Raw genomic sequence first — 16,184 nt, forward strand, 5'->3', positions numbered from 1 at the left:
TATTATTCAGTCACTGTATAGAGGTATTATTCAGTCACTGTATGTTGGTATTATTCAGTCACTGTATGTTGGTATTATTCAGTCACTGTATGTTGGTATTATTCAGTCACTGTATGTTGGTATTATTCAGTCACTGTATGGAGGTATTATTCAGTTACTGTATGGAGGTATTATTCGGTCACTGTATGGAGGTATTATTCGGTCACTGTATGGAGGTATTATTCAGTCACTGTATGGAGGTATTATTCGGTCACTGTATGGAGGTATTATTCAGTCACTGTATGGAGGTATTATTCAGTCACGGTATGGAGGTATTATTCAGTCACTGTATGGAGGTATTATTCAGTCACTGTATGGAGGTATTATTCAGTACTGTATAGAGGTATTATTTAGTCACCGTATGGAGGTATTATTCAGTCACCGTATGGAGGTATTATTCAGTCACTGTATGGAGGTATTATTCAGTCACTGTATGGAGGTATTATTCAGTCACTGTATGGAGGTATTATTCAGTCACTGTATGGAGGTATTATTCAGTCACGGTATGGAGGTATTATTCAGTCACTGTATGGAGGTATTATTCAGTCACTGTATGGAGGTATTATTCAGTACTGTATAGAGGTATTATTCAGTCACCGTATGGAGGTATTATTCAGTCACCGTATGGAGGTATTATTCAGTCACTGTATGGAGGTATTATTCAGTCACTGTATGGAGGTATTATTCAGTCACTGTATGGAAGTATTATTCAGTCACTGTATGGAGGTATTATTCGGTCACTGTATGGAGGAATTATTCGGTCACTGTATGGAGGTATTATTCAGTCACTGTATGGAGGTATTATTCAGTCACTGTATGGAGGTATTATTCAGTCACTGGATGGTGGTATTATTCAGTCACTGTATGGAGGTATTATTCAGTCACTGTATAGCGGTATTATTCAGTCACTGTATAGAGGTATTATTCAGTCACTGTATGTTGGTATTATTCAGTCATTGTATGGTGGTATTATTCGGTCACTGTATGGAGGTATTATTCAGTCACTGTATGGAGGCATTATTCAGTCACTGTATGGAGGTATTATTCAGTGACTGTATGGAGGTATTATTCAGTAACAGTATGGGGGTATTATTCAGTCACTGTATGGAGGTATTATTCAGTCACTGTATGGTGGTATTATTCAGTTACTGTATGGAGGTATTATTCAGTCACTGTATGGAGTATTATTCAGTTACTGTATGGTGGTATTATTCAGTCACTGTATGGTGGTATTATTCAGTCACCGTATAGAGGTATTATTCAGTCACCGTATAGAGGTATTATTCAGTCACTGTATGTTGGTATTATTCAGTCACTGTATAGCGGTATTATTCAGTCACTGTATAGAGGTATTATTCAGTCACTGTATGTTGGTATTATTCAGTCACTGTATGTTGGTATTATTCAGTCACTGTATGTTGGTATTATTCAGTCACTGTATGTTGGTATTATTCAGTCACTGTATGGAGGTATTATTCAGTTACTGTATGGAGGTATTATTCGGTCACTGTATGGAGGTATTATTCGGTCACTGTATGGAGGTATTATTCAGTCACTGTATGGAGGTATTATTCGGTCACTGTATGGAGGTATTATTCAGTCACTGTATGGAGGTATTATTCAGTCACGGTATGGAGGTATTATTCAGTCACTGTATGGAGGTATTATTCAGTCACTGTATGGAGGTATTATTCAGTACTGTATAGAGGTATTATTTAGTCACCGTATGGAGGTATTATTCAGTCACCGTATGGAGGTATTATTCAGTCACCGTATGGAGGTATTATTCAGTCACTGTATGGAGGTATTATTCAGTCACTGTATGGAGGTATTATTCAGTCACTGTATGGAGGTATTATTCAGTCACGGTATGGAGGTATTATTCAGTCACTGTATGGAGGTATTATTCAGTCACTGTATGGAGGTATTATTCAGTACTGTATAGAGGTATTATTCAGTCACCGTATGGAGGTATTATTCAGTCACCGTATGGAGGTATTATTCAGTCACTGTATGGAGGTATTATTCAGTCACTGTATGGAGGTATTATTCAGTCACTGTATGGAAGTATTATTCAGTCACTGTATGGAGGTATTATTCGGTCACTGTATGGAGGAATTATTCGGTCACTGTATGGAGGTATTATTCAGTCACTGTATGGAGGTATTATTCAGTCACTGTATGGAGGTATTATTCAGTCACTGTATGGTGGTATTATTCAGTCACTGTATGGAGGTATTATTCAGTCACTGTATAGCGGTATTATTCAGTCACTGTATAGAGGTATTATTCAGTCACTGTATGTTGGTATTATTCAGTCATTGTATGGTGGTATTATTCGGTCACTGTATGGAGGTATTATTCATTCACTGTATGGAGGTATTATTCAGTCACTGTATGGAGGCATTATTCAGTCACTGTATGGAGGTATTATTCAGTGACTGTATGGAGGTATTATTCAGTAACAGTATGGGGGTATTATTCAGTCACTGTATGGTGGTATTATTCAGTCACTGTATGGAGGTATTATTCAGTCACTGTATGGAGGTATTATTCAGTCACTGTATGGAGGTATTATTCAGTCACTGTATGGTGGTATTATTCAGTCACTGTATGGAGGTATTATTCAGTCACCGTATAGAGGTATTATTCAGTCACCGTATAGAGGTATTATTCAGTCACTGTATGGAGGTATTATTCAGTCACCGTATAGAGGTATTATTCAGTCACTGTATGTTGGTATTATTCAGTCATTGTATGGTGGTATTATTCGGTCACTGTATGGAGGTATTATTCAGTGACTGTATGGAGGTATTATTCAGTAACAGTATGGGGGTATTATTCAGTCACTGTATGGTGGTATTATTCAGTCACTGTATGGAGGTATTATTCAGTCACTGTATGGAGGTATTATTCAGTCACTGTATGGAGGTATTATTCAGTCACTGTATGGAGGTATTATTCAGTCACTGTATGGAGGTATTATTCAGTTACTGTATGGAGGTATTATTCAGTCACTGTATGGAGGTATTATTCAGTCACTGTATGGAGGTATTATTCAGTCACTGTATGGAGGTATTATTCAGTTACTGTATGGAGGTATTATTCAGTCACTGTATGGAGGTATTATTCAGTCACTGTATGGAGGTATTATTCAGTCACTGTATGGAGGTATTATTCGGTCACTGTATGGAGGTATTATTCAGTCACTGTATGGAGGTATTATTCAGTCACGGTATGGAGGTATTATTCAGTCACGGTATAAAGGGATTATTCAGTCACTGTATGTTGGTATTATTCAGTCATTGTATGGTGGTATTATTCGGTCACTGTATGGAGGTATTATTCAGTCACTGTATGGAGGTATTATTCGGTCACTGTATGGAGGTATTATTCAGTCACTGTATGGAGGTATTATTCAGTCACCGTATAGAGGTATTATTCAGTCACTGTATGTTGGTATTATTCAGTCACTGTATAGCGGTATTATTCAGTCACTGTATAGAGGTATTATTCAGTCACTGTATGTTGGTATTATTCAGTCACTGTATGTTGGTATTATTCAGTCACTGTATGTTGGTATTATTCAGTCACTGTATGTTGGTATTATTCAGTCACTGTATGGAGGTATTATTCAGTCACTGTATGGAGGTATTATTCGGTCACTGTATGGAGGTATTATTCGGTCACTGTATGGAGGTATTATTCAGTCACTGTATGGAGGTATTATTCGGTCACTGTATGGAGGTATTATTCAGTCACTGTATGGAGGTATTATTCAGTCACGGTATGGAGGTATTATTCAGTCACTGTATGGAGGTATTATTCAGTCACTGTATGGAGGTATTATTCAGTACTGTATAGAGGTATTATTTAGTCACCGTATGGAGGTATTATTCAGTCACCGTATGGAGGTATTATTCAGTCACTGTATGGAGGTATTATTCAGTCACTGTATGGAGGTATTATTCAGTCACTGTATGGAGGTATTATTCAGTCACTGTATGGAGGTATTATTCGGTCACTGTATGGAGGAATTATTCGGTCAATGTATGGAGGTATTATTCAGTCACTGTATAGCGGTATTATTCAGTCACTGTATAGAGGTATTATTCAGTCACTGTATGTTGGTATTATTCAGTCATTGTATGGTGGTATTATTCGGTCACTGTATGGAGGTATTATTCAGTCACTGTATGGAGGTATTATTCAGTGACTGTATGGAGGTATTATTCAGTCACTGTATGGAGGTATTATTCAGTGACTGTATGGAGGTATTATTCGGTCACTGTATGGAGGTATTATTCAGTCACTGTATGGAGGTATTATTCAGTCACTGTATGGAGGTATTATTCAGTCACTGTATGGTGGTATTATTCAGTCACTGTATGGAGGTATTATTCAGTCACTGTATAGCGGTATTATTCAGTCACTGTATAGAGGTATTATTCAGTCACTGTATGTTGGTATTATTCAGTCATTGTATGGTGGTATTATTCGGTCACTGTATGGAGGTATTATTCAGTCACTGTATGGAGGTATTATTCAGTCACTGTATGGAGGTATTATTCAGTCACTGTATGGAGGTATTATTCAGTGACTGTATGGAGGTATTATTCAGTAACAGTATGGGGGTATTATTCAGTCACTGTATGGTGGTATTATTCAGTCACTGTATGGAGCTATTATTCAGTCACTGTATTGAGCTATTATTCAGTCACTGTATGGAGGTATTATTCAGTCACTGTATGGTGGTATTATTCAGTCACCGTATAGAGGTATTATTCAGTCACCGTATAGAGGTATTATTCAGTCACTGTATGGAGGTATTATTTAGTCACCGTATAGAGGTATTATTCAGTCACTGTATGTTGGTATTATTCAGTCACTGTATGGTGGTATTATTCAGTCACTGTATAGACGTATTATTCAGTCACTGTATGTTGGTATTATTCAGTCACTGTATGTTGGTATTATTCAGTCACTGTATGGAGGTATTATTCAGTCACTGTATGGAGGTATTATTCGGTCACTGTATGGAGGTATTATTCGGTCACTGTATGGAGGTATTATTCGGTCACTGTATGGAGGTATTATTCGGTCACTGTATGGAGGTATTATTCAGTCACTGTATGGAGGTATTATTCAGTCACGGTATGGAGGTATTATTCAGTCACTGTATGGAGGTATTATTCAGTCACTGTATGGAGGTATTATTCAGTCACGGTATGGAGGTATTATTCAGTCACTGTATGGAGGTATTATTCAGTCACTGTATGGAGGTATTATTCAGTACTGTATAGAGGTATTATTTAGTCACCGTATGGAGGTATTATTCAGTCACCGTATGGAGGTATTATTCAGTCACTGTATGGAGGTATTATTCAGTCACTGTATGGAGGTATTATTCAGTCACTGTATGGAGGTATTATTCAGTCACGGTATGGAGGTATTATTCAGTCACTGTATGGAGGTATTATTCAGTCACTGTATGGAGGTATTATTCAGTACTGTATAGAGGTATTATTCAGTCACCGTATGGAGGTATTATTCAGTCACCGTATGGAGGTATTATTCAGTCACTGTATGGAGGTATTATTCAGTCACTGTATGGAGGTATTATTCAGTCACTGTATGGAAGTATTATTCAGTCACTGTATGGAGGTATTATTCGGTCACTGTATGGAGGAATTATTCGGTCACTGTATGGAGGTATTATTCAGTCACTGTATGGAGGTATTATTCAGTCACTGTATGGAGGTATTATTCAGTCACTGTATGGTGGTATTATTCAGTCACTGTATGGAGGTATTATTCAGTCACTGTATAGCGGTATTATTCAGTCACTGTATAGAGGTATTATTCAGTCACTGTATGTTGGTATTATTCAGTCATTGTATGGTGGTATTATTCGGTCACTGTATGGAGGTATTATTCATTCACTGTATGGAGGTATTATTCAGTCACTGTATGGAGGCATTATTCAGTCACTGTATGGAGGTATTATTCAGTGACTGTATGGAGGTATTATTCAGTAACAGTATGGGGGTATTATTCAGTCACTGTATGGTGGTATTATTCAGTCACTGTATGGAGGTATTATTCAGTCACTGTATGGAGGTATTATTCAGTCACTGTATGGAGGTATTATTCAGTCACTGTATGGTGGTATTATTCAGTCACTGTATGGAGGTATTATTCAGTCACCGTATAGAGGTATTATTCAGTCACCGTATAGAGGTATTATTCAGTCACTGTATGGAGGTATTATTCAGTCACCGTATAGAGGTATTATTCAGTCACTGTATGTTGGTATTATTCAGTCATTGTATGGTGGTATTATTCGGTCACTGTATGGAGGTATTATTCAGTGACTGTATGGAGGTATTATTCAGTAACAGTATGGGGGTATTATTCAGTCACTGTATGGTGGTATTATTCAGTCACTGTATGGAGGTATTATTCAGTCACTGTATGGAGGTATTATTCAGTCACTGTATGGAGGTATTATTCAGTCACTGTATGGAGGTATTATTCAGTCACTGTATGGAGGTATTATTCAGTTACTGTATGGAGGTATTATTCAGTCACTGTATGGAGGTATTATTCAGTCACTGTATGGAGGTATTATTCAGTCACTGTATGGAGGTATTATTCAGTTACTGTATGGAGGTATTATTCAGTCACTGTATGGAGGTATTATTCAGTCACTGTATGGAGGTATTATTCAGTCACTGTATGGAGGTATTATTCGGTCACTGTATGGAGGTATTATTCAGTCACTGTATGGAGGTATTATTCAGTCACGGTATGGAGGTATTATTCAGTCACGGTATAAAGGGATTATTCAGTCACTGTATGTTGGTATTATTCAGTCATTGTATGGTGGTATTATTCGGTCACTGTATGGAGGTATTATTCAGTCACTGTATGGAGGTATTATTCGGTCACTGTATGGAGGTATTATTCAGTCACTGTATGGAGGTATTATTCAGTCACCGTATAGAGGTATTATTCAGTCACTGTATGTTGGTATTATTCAGTCACTGTATAGCGGTATTATTCAGTCACTGTATAGAGGTATTATTCAGTCACTGTATGTTGGTATTATTCAGTCACTGTATGTTGGTATTATTCAGTCACTGTATGTTGGTATTATTCAGTCACTGTATGTTGGTATTATTCAGTCACTGTATGGAGGTATTATTCAGTCACTGTATGGAGGTATTATTCGGTCACTGTATGGAGGTATTATTCGGTCACTGTATGGAGGTATTATTCAGTCACTGTATGGAGGTATTATTCGGTCACTGTATGGAGGTATTATTCAGTCACTGTATGGAGGTATTATTCAGTCACGGTATGGAGGTATTATTCAGTCACTGTATGGAGGTATTATTCAGTCACTGTATGGAGGTATTATTCAGTACTGTATAGAGGTATTATTTAGTCACCGTATGGAGGTATTATTCAGTCACCGTATGGAGGTATTATTCAGTCACTGTATGGAGGTATTATTCAGTCACTGTATGGAGGTATTATTCAGTCACTGTATGGAGGTATTATTCAGTCACTGTATGGAGGTATTATTCGGTCACTGTATGGAGGAATTATTCGGTCAATGTATGGAGGTATTATTCAGTCACTGTATAGCGGTATTATTCAGTCACTGTATAGAGGTATTATTCAGTCACTGTATGTTGGTATTATTCAGTCATTGTATGGTGGTATTATTCGGTCACTGTATGGAGGTATTATTCAGTCACTGTATGGAGGTATTATTCAGTGACTGTATGGAGGTATTATTCAGTCACTGTATGGAGGTATTATTCAGTGACTGTATGGAGGTATTATTCGGTCACTGTATGGAGGTATTATTCAGTCACTGTATGGAGGTATTATTCAGTCACTGTATGGAGGTATTATTCAGTCACTGTATGGTGGTATTATTCAGTCACTGTATGGAGGTATTATTCAGTCACTGTATAGCGGTATTATTCAGTCACTGTATAGAGGTATTATTCAGTCACTGTATGTTGGTATTATTCAGTCATTGTATGGTGGTATTATTCGGTCACTGTATGGAGGTATTATTCAGTCACTGTATGGAGGTATTATTCAGTCACTGTATGGAGGTATTATTCAGTCACTGTATGGAGGTATTATTCAGTGACTGTATGGAGGTATTATTCAGTAACAGTATGGGGGTATTATTCAGTCACTGTATGGTGGTATTATTCAGTCACTGTATGGAGCTATTATTCAGTCACTGTATTGAGCTATTATTCAGTCACTGTATGGAGGTATTATTCAGTCACTGTATGGTGGTATTATTCAGTCACCGTATAGAGGTATTATTCAGTCACCGTATAGAGGTATTATTCAGTCACTGTATGGAGGTATTATTTAGTCACCGTATAGAGGTATTATTCAGTCACTGTATGTTGGTATTATTCAGTCACTGTATGGTGGTATTATTCAGTCACTGTATAGACGTATTATTCAGTCACTGTATGTTGGTATTATTCAGTCACTGTATGTTGGTATTATTCAGTCACTGTATGGAGGTATTATTCAGTCACTGTATGGAGGTATTATTCGGTCACTGTATGGAGGTATTATTCGGTCACTGTATGGAGGTATTATTCGGTCACTGTATGGAGGTATTATTCGGTCACTGTATGGAGGTATTATTCAGTCACTGTATGGAGGTATTATTCAGTCACGGTATGGAGGTATTATTCAGTCACTGTATGGAGGTATTATTCAGTCACTGTATGGAGGTATTATTCAGTACTGTATAGAGGTATTATTCAGTCACCGTATGGAGGTATTATTCAGTCACCGTATGGAGGTATTATTCAGTCACTGTATGGAGGTATTATTCAGTCACTGTATGGAGGTATTATTCAGTCACTGTATGGAGGTATTATTCGGTCACTGTATGGAGGTATTATTCGGTCACTGTATGGAGGAATTATTCGGTCACTGTATGGAGGTATTATTCAGTCACTGTATGGAGGTATTATTCAGTCACTGTATGGAGGTATTATTCAGTCACTGTATAGCGGTATTATTCAGTCACTGTATAGAGGTATTATTCAGTCACTGTATGTTGGTATTATTCAGTCATTGTATGGTGGTATTATTCGGTCACTGTATGGAGGTATTATTCAGTGACTGTATGGAGGTATTATTCAGTAACAGTATGGGGGTATTATTCAGTCACTGTATGGTGGTATTATTCAGTCACTGTATGGAGGTATTATTCAGTCACTGTTTGGAGGTATTATTCAGTCACTGTATGGAGGTATTATGCAGTCACTGTATGGAGGTATTATTCAGTCACTGTATGGAGGTATTATTCAGTTACTGTATGGAGGTATTATTCAGTCACTGTATGGAGGTATTATTCAGTCACTGTATGGAGGTATTATTCAGTCACTGTATGGAGGTATTATTCAGTTACTGTATGGAGGTATTATTCAGTCACTGTATGGAGGTATTATTCAGTCACTGTATGGAGGTATTATTCAGTCACTGTATGGAGGTATTATTCGGTCACTGTATGGAGGTATTATTCAGTCACTGTATGGAGGTATTATTCAGTCACTGTATGGAGGTATTATTCAGTCACGGTATAAAGGGATTATTCAGTCACTGTATGGTGGTATTATTCAGTCACTGTATGGAGGTATTATTCAGTCATTGTATGGAGGTATTATTCAGTCACTGTATGGAGGTATTATTCAGTCACTGTATGGAGGTATTATTCAGTCACTGTATGGAGGTATTATTCAGTCACTGTATGGAGGTATTATTCAGTCACTGTATGGAGGTATTATTCAGTCACTGTATGGAGGTATTATTCAGTTACTGTATGGTGGTATTATTCAGTCACTGTATGGTGGTATTATTCAGTCACTGTATGGAGGTATTATTCAGTCACTGTATGGAGGTATTATTCAGTCACTGTATGGAGGTATTATTCAGTCACTGTATGGAGGTATTATTCAGTTACTGTATGGAGGTATTATTCAGTCACTGTATGGAGGTATTATTCAGTCACTGTATGGAGGTATTATTCAGTCACTGTATGGAGGTATTATTCAGTTACTGTATGGAGGTATTATACAGTCACTGTATGGAGGTATTATTCAGTTACTGTATGGTGGTATTATTCAGTCACTGTATGGTGGTATTATTCAGTCACTGTATGGAGGTATTATTCAGTCACTGTATGGAGGTATTATTCAGTCACTGTATGGAGGTATTATTCAGTCACTGTATGGAGGTATTATTCAGTCACTGTATGGAGGTATTATTCAGTCACTGTATGGAGGTATTATTCAGTCACTGTATGGAGGTATTATTCAGTTACTGTATGGTGGTATTATTCAGTCACTGTATGGTGGTATTATTCAGTCACTGTATGGAGGTATTATTCAGTCACTGTATGGAGGTATTATTCAGTTACTGTATGGAGGTATTATTGAGTAACTGTATGGAGGTATTATTCAGTTACTGTATGGAGGTATTATTCAGCCACTGTATGGAGGTATTATTCAGTCACTGTATGGAGGTATTATTCAGTCACTGTATGGAGGTATTATTCAGTTACTGTATGGAGGTATTATTCAGTCACTGTATGTAGGTATTATTCAGTTACTGTATGGTGGTATTATTCAGTCACTGTATGGTGGTATTATTCAGTCACTGTATGGAGGTATTATTCAGTCACTGTATGGAGGTATTATTCAGTCACTGTATGGAGGTATTATTCAGTCACCGTATGGAGGTATTATTCAGTCACTGTATGGAGGTATTATTCAGACACCGTATGGAGGTATTATTCCGTCACCGTATGGAGGTATTATTCAGTCACTGTATGGAGGTATTATTCAGTCACTGTATGGAGGTATTATTCAGTCACGGTATGGAGGTATTATTCAGTCACTGTATGGAGGTATTATTCAGTCACTGTATGGAGGTATTATTCAGTACTGTATAGAGGTATTATTCAGTCACCGTATGGAGGTATTATTCAGTCACCGTATGGAGGTATTATTCAGTCACTGTATGGAGGTATTATTCAGTCACTGTATGGAGGTATTATTCAGTCACTGTATGGAGGTATTATTCAGTCACTGTATGGAGGTATTATTCGGTCACTGTATGGAGGAATTATTCGGTCACTGTATGGAGGTATTATTCGGTCACTGTATGGAGGTATTATTCAGTCACTGTATGGAGGTATTATTCAGTCACTGTATAGCGGTATTATTCAGTCACTGTATAGAGGTATTATTCAGTCACTGTATGTTGGTATTATTCAGTCATTGTATGGTGGTATTATTCGGTCACTGTATGGAGGTATTATTCAGTCACTGTATGGAGGTATTATTCAGTCACTGTATGGAGGTATTATTCAGTCACTGTATGGAGGTATTATTCAGTGACTGTATGGAGGTATTATTCAGTAACAGTATGGGGGTATTATTCAGTCACTGTATGGTGGTATTATTCAGTCACTGTATGGAGGTATTATTCAGTCACTGTATGGAGGTATTATTCAGTCACTGTATGGAGGTATTATTCAGTCACTGTATGGTGGTATTATTCAGTCACCGTATAGAGGTATTATTCAGTCACCGTATAGAGGTATTATTCAGTCACTGTATGGAGGTATTATTCAGTCACCGTATAGAGGTATTATTCAGTCACTGTATGTTGGTATTATTCAGTCACTGTATAGCGGTATTATTCAGTCACTGTATAGAGGTATTATTCAGTAACTGTATGTTGGTATTATTCAGTCACTGTATGTTGGTATTATTCAGTCACTGTATGGAGGTATTATTCAGTCACTGTATGGAGGTATTATTCGGTCACTGTATGGAAGTATTATTCGGTCACTGTATGGAGGTATTATTCAGTCACTGTATGGAGGTATTATTCGGTCACTGTATGGAGGTATTATTCAGTCACTGTATGGAGGTATTATTCAGTCACGGTATGGAGGTATTATTCAGTCACTGTATGGAGGTATTATTCAGTCACGGTATGGAGGTATTATTCAGTTACTGTATGGAGGTATTATTCAGTCACTGTATGGAGGTATTATTCAGTCACTGTATGGAGGTATTATTCAGTCACTGTATGGAGGTATTATTCAGTACTGTATAGAGGTATTATTCAGTCACCGTATGGAGGTATTATTCAGTCACCGTATGGAGGTATTATTCAGTCACTGTATGGAGGTATTATTCAGTCACTGTATGGAGGTATTATTCAGTCACTGTATGGAGGTATTATTCGGTCACTGTATGGAGGTATTATTCGGTCACTGTATGGAGGAATTATTCGGTCAATGTATGGAGGTATTATTCAGTCACTGTATGGAGGTATTATTCAGTCACTGTATGGAGGTATTATTCAGTCACTGTATGGAGGTATTATTCAGTCACTGTATAGCGGTATTATTCAGTCACTGTATAGAGGTATTATTCAGTCACTGTATGTTGGTATTATTCAGTCATTGTATGGTGGTATTATTCGGTCACTGTATGGAGGTATTATTCAGTCACTGTATGGAGGTATTATTCAGTCACTGTATGGAGGTATTATTCAGTCACTGTATGGAGGTATTATTCAGTCACTGTATGGAGGTATTATTCAGTGACTGTATGGAGGTATTATTCAGTCACTGTATGGAGGTATTATTCAGTAACAGTATGGGGGTATTATTCAGTCACTGTATGGAGGTATTATTCAGTAACAGTATGGGGGTATTATTCAGTCACTGTATGGTGGTATTATTCAGTCACTGTATGGAGGTATTATTCAGTCACTGTATGGAGGTATTATTCAGTCACCGTATAGAGGTATTATTCAGTCACCGTATAGAGGTATTATTCAGTCACTGTATGGAGGTATTATTCAGTCACCGTATAGAGGTATTATTCAGTCACTGTATGTTGGTATTATTCAGTCACTGTATGGAGGTATTATTCGGTCACTGTATGGAGGTATTATTCAGTCACTGTATGGAGGTATATTCAGTCACTGTATGGAGGTATTATTCAGTCACTGTATGGAGGTATTATTCAGTCACTGTATGTTGGTATTATTCAGTCACTGTATGTTGGTATTATTCAGTCACTGTATGGAGGTATTATTCAGTCACTGTATGGAGGTATTATTCAGTCACTGTATAGAGGTATTATTCAGTCACTGTATGTTGGTATTATTCAGTCACTGTATGTTGGTATTATTCAGTCACTGTATGGAGGTATTATTCAGTCACTGTATGGAGGTATTATTCAGTCACTGTATGGAGGTATTATTCAGTCACTGTATGGTGGTATTATTCGGTCATTGTATGGAGGTATTATTCAGTCACTGTATGGAGGTATTATTCAGTCACTGTATGGAGGTATTATTCAGTCACTGTATGGAGGTATTATTCGGTCACTGTATGGAGGTATTATTCGGTCACTGTATGGAGGTATTATTCAGTCACTGTATGGAGGTATTATTCGGTCACTGTATGGAGGTATTATTCGGTCACTGTATGGAGGTATTATTCAGTCACTGTATGGAGGTATTATTCAGTCACTGTATGGAGGTATTATTCAGTTACTGTATGGAGGTATTATTCGGTCACTGTATGGAGCTATTATTCAGTCACTGTATGGAGGTATTATTCGGTCACTGTATGGAGGTATTATTCGGTCACTGTATGGAGGTATTATTCGGTCACTGTATGGAGGTATTATTCGGTCACTGTATGGAGGTATTATTCGGTCACTGTATGGAGGTATTATTCGGTCACTGTATGGAGGTATTATTCTGTCACCTGAATAGGCACTATGTAATACTACATTTCTTTAACATGCCGGCAACATCAGTTTCTTTTGCGGTCATTGAATGGTGGCCTTACATCCACAGGTGGACCTAATCTTCTCACAGCTAAGGCTCGGGCTACACAGTGACTTTGGCCGCAACACAGGTCGCACGGCAACGATGGATGAAAGTCAATGTGGTCGCTTTTTGACCCCCAAGTTGCCGCAATTCCACATTCGCAAGAAATTTATACCCACTGAACTTCTTGCAACTGTGGTTTCACGGTCGTGGCAAATTGCGGGTGGCAAAGGCTTTAATTACCTGAGATGCAGACGGTGACAGAGCAATCTTAAGGGTATGTGCACACGAGAAGTGGCTTTTACGTCTGAAAAGACAGACTGTTTTCAGGAGAAAACAGCTGCCTCGTTTCAGACGTAAAAGCTCCTCCTCGTATTATGTGAGGCGTCTTTGACGCTCGGAAATCTTGAGCTGCTCTTCATTGACTTCAATGAAGAACGGCTCAAATTACGTTGCAAAGAAGTGTCCTGCACTTCTTTGCCGAGGCAGTCAATTTACGCGTCGTCGTTTGACATCTGTCAAACGACGACGCGTAAATAACAGGTCGTCTGCACAGTACGTCGGCAAACCCATTCAAATGAATGGGCAGATGTTTGCCGACGTATTGTAGCCCTATTTTCAGACGTAAAAAGAGGCATAATACGCCTCGTTTACGTCTGAAAATAGGTCGTGTGAACCCAGCCTTAGACGCGTGACCTATGATGCAGCCAAAATTGCCGTGTAGCCCTAGTCTAAACGAAGGATACAGTATCTGGATCCAGGCAATTCTCTATGCGCTAAACTTCCTGGACTCCAGGGGGCTGAAACATTTTACCTGTACTGATACATTGTAGCAAACTACAGGATAGGAAAGAGATTTGGGCTGCTAATTTATTTATCTCCTTCAGCTACCATTCTCCATTAGGGCTCATGCACACGACCATTGCCGTTTTAAGGACTGCAATACGTGGATCCTAGTGGCTACCGTGTTCTGTCCGTTTCTTTTGCGAAACCATACACTAAAATGGGTTAGATGGACCGTAAATATGAACAGGAATATGACCTGTTTTATAATTTGCGGAACAGGTATACAGATCCGCAGAAAAAATGGACGTGTGCATGGCCCCATAAAAATGAATAGTTCAGTATGCTATCCGCAAAAAAAAACAACGGATATGACACTGAAGAAAACAACGGTTGTGTGCATGAGCCCTTAGGTTGAGTCTACACAATGCAGACTATTTCCCCTGTAAAATTTGAAGAGTTGCAAATGCATCAAAAGACACAATTTGTGCCGAAAATTGCCACTATTGATGATTTACGTCGACCCCACTGCTGTTCTTAAAAGTGGGTGAGGTTTAGCTAAAAAGCATCGCCTGCCGCGGCACGATAAGTTTGCTATAATTTTCACCATAGACTGGCATAAATTATAGTAGATTTGCTTTTTAGCTGCATGGACAGCCAGAGACGCCTCTAATTTAAAAAAAGATGTGCGCCTCTTTATATATTAGGGCACATGACCCCCTGTGCTCTTAATATTAAAGGGTAACTAAACGTTCAACAAACTTCTGACATGTCATAGTGACGTATCAGAAGCTTTGATTGGTCCGAGCACTGAGACCCCAACCGATCGCTAAAATGAAGCGGCAGAAGCGCTCGTGTGAGCACTCAGCCGCCTTGTTTCTGTCTGGCTTTTTCCGGAAATCAATGTAGCGGTGCACAATAGAAAGTCTATGAGCCCGTACTCCGATACATCGAGTTTCCGGAAACACCCGAACATCCGCTTCGTTTCTGTTCGGCTTTTTCTGGAAAGCTTATAGACTCTCTATTGAGCCCGTACACCAATACATTGATTTCCGTAAAAAGCTGAACAGAAACTAAGCGGCTCTGCGCTCACACCAGCGCTTCTGCCACATTGTTTTAGCGATTATTGGGGGTCTCAGTGCTCGGACCCCACCAATCAAAACTTCTGATATGTCACTATGACATGTCAGAAGTTTGTTGACCGTTTAGTTAGCCTTTAAGACTGGTGTATGAAACAGCCGTCTTAATAATCCCACCCTATATTTCTGTGGAAATTGCAATTTAATAACCGCGATTACCGCATGGAGAGAGCTGTGTGCACAGCGGCTGTACGGAGGCTTCCCTGTGCGGGTATATTCACATGGCTTATTTTCAGGCGGATTTTGGTGCATGAAACGCTCATATTACGCTTCAAAATACGCTCGATGTACGCCTGAAAA

The sequence above is a fragment of the Rhinoderma darwinii genome, chromosome 6, assembly GCF_050947455.1.
Source record: "Rhinoderma darwinii isolate aRhiDar2 chromosome 6, aRhiDar2.hap1, whole genome shotgun sequence".
Taxonomy (NCBI): domain Eukaryota; kingdom Metazoa; phylum Chordata; class Amphibia; order Anura; family Rhinodermatidae; genus Rhinoderma; species Rhinoderma darwinii.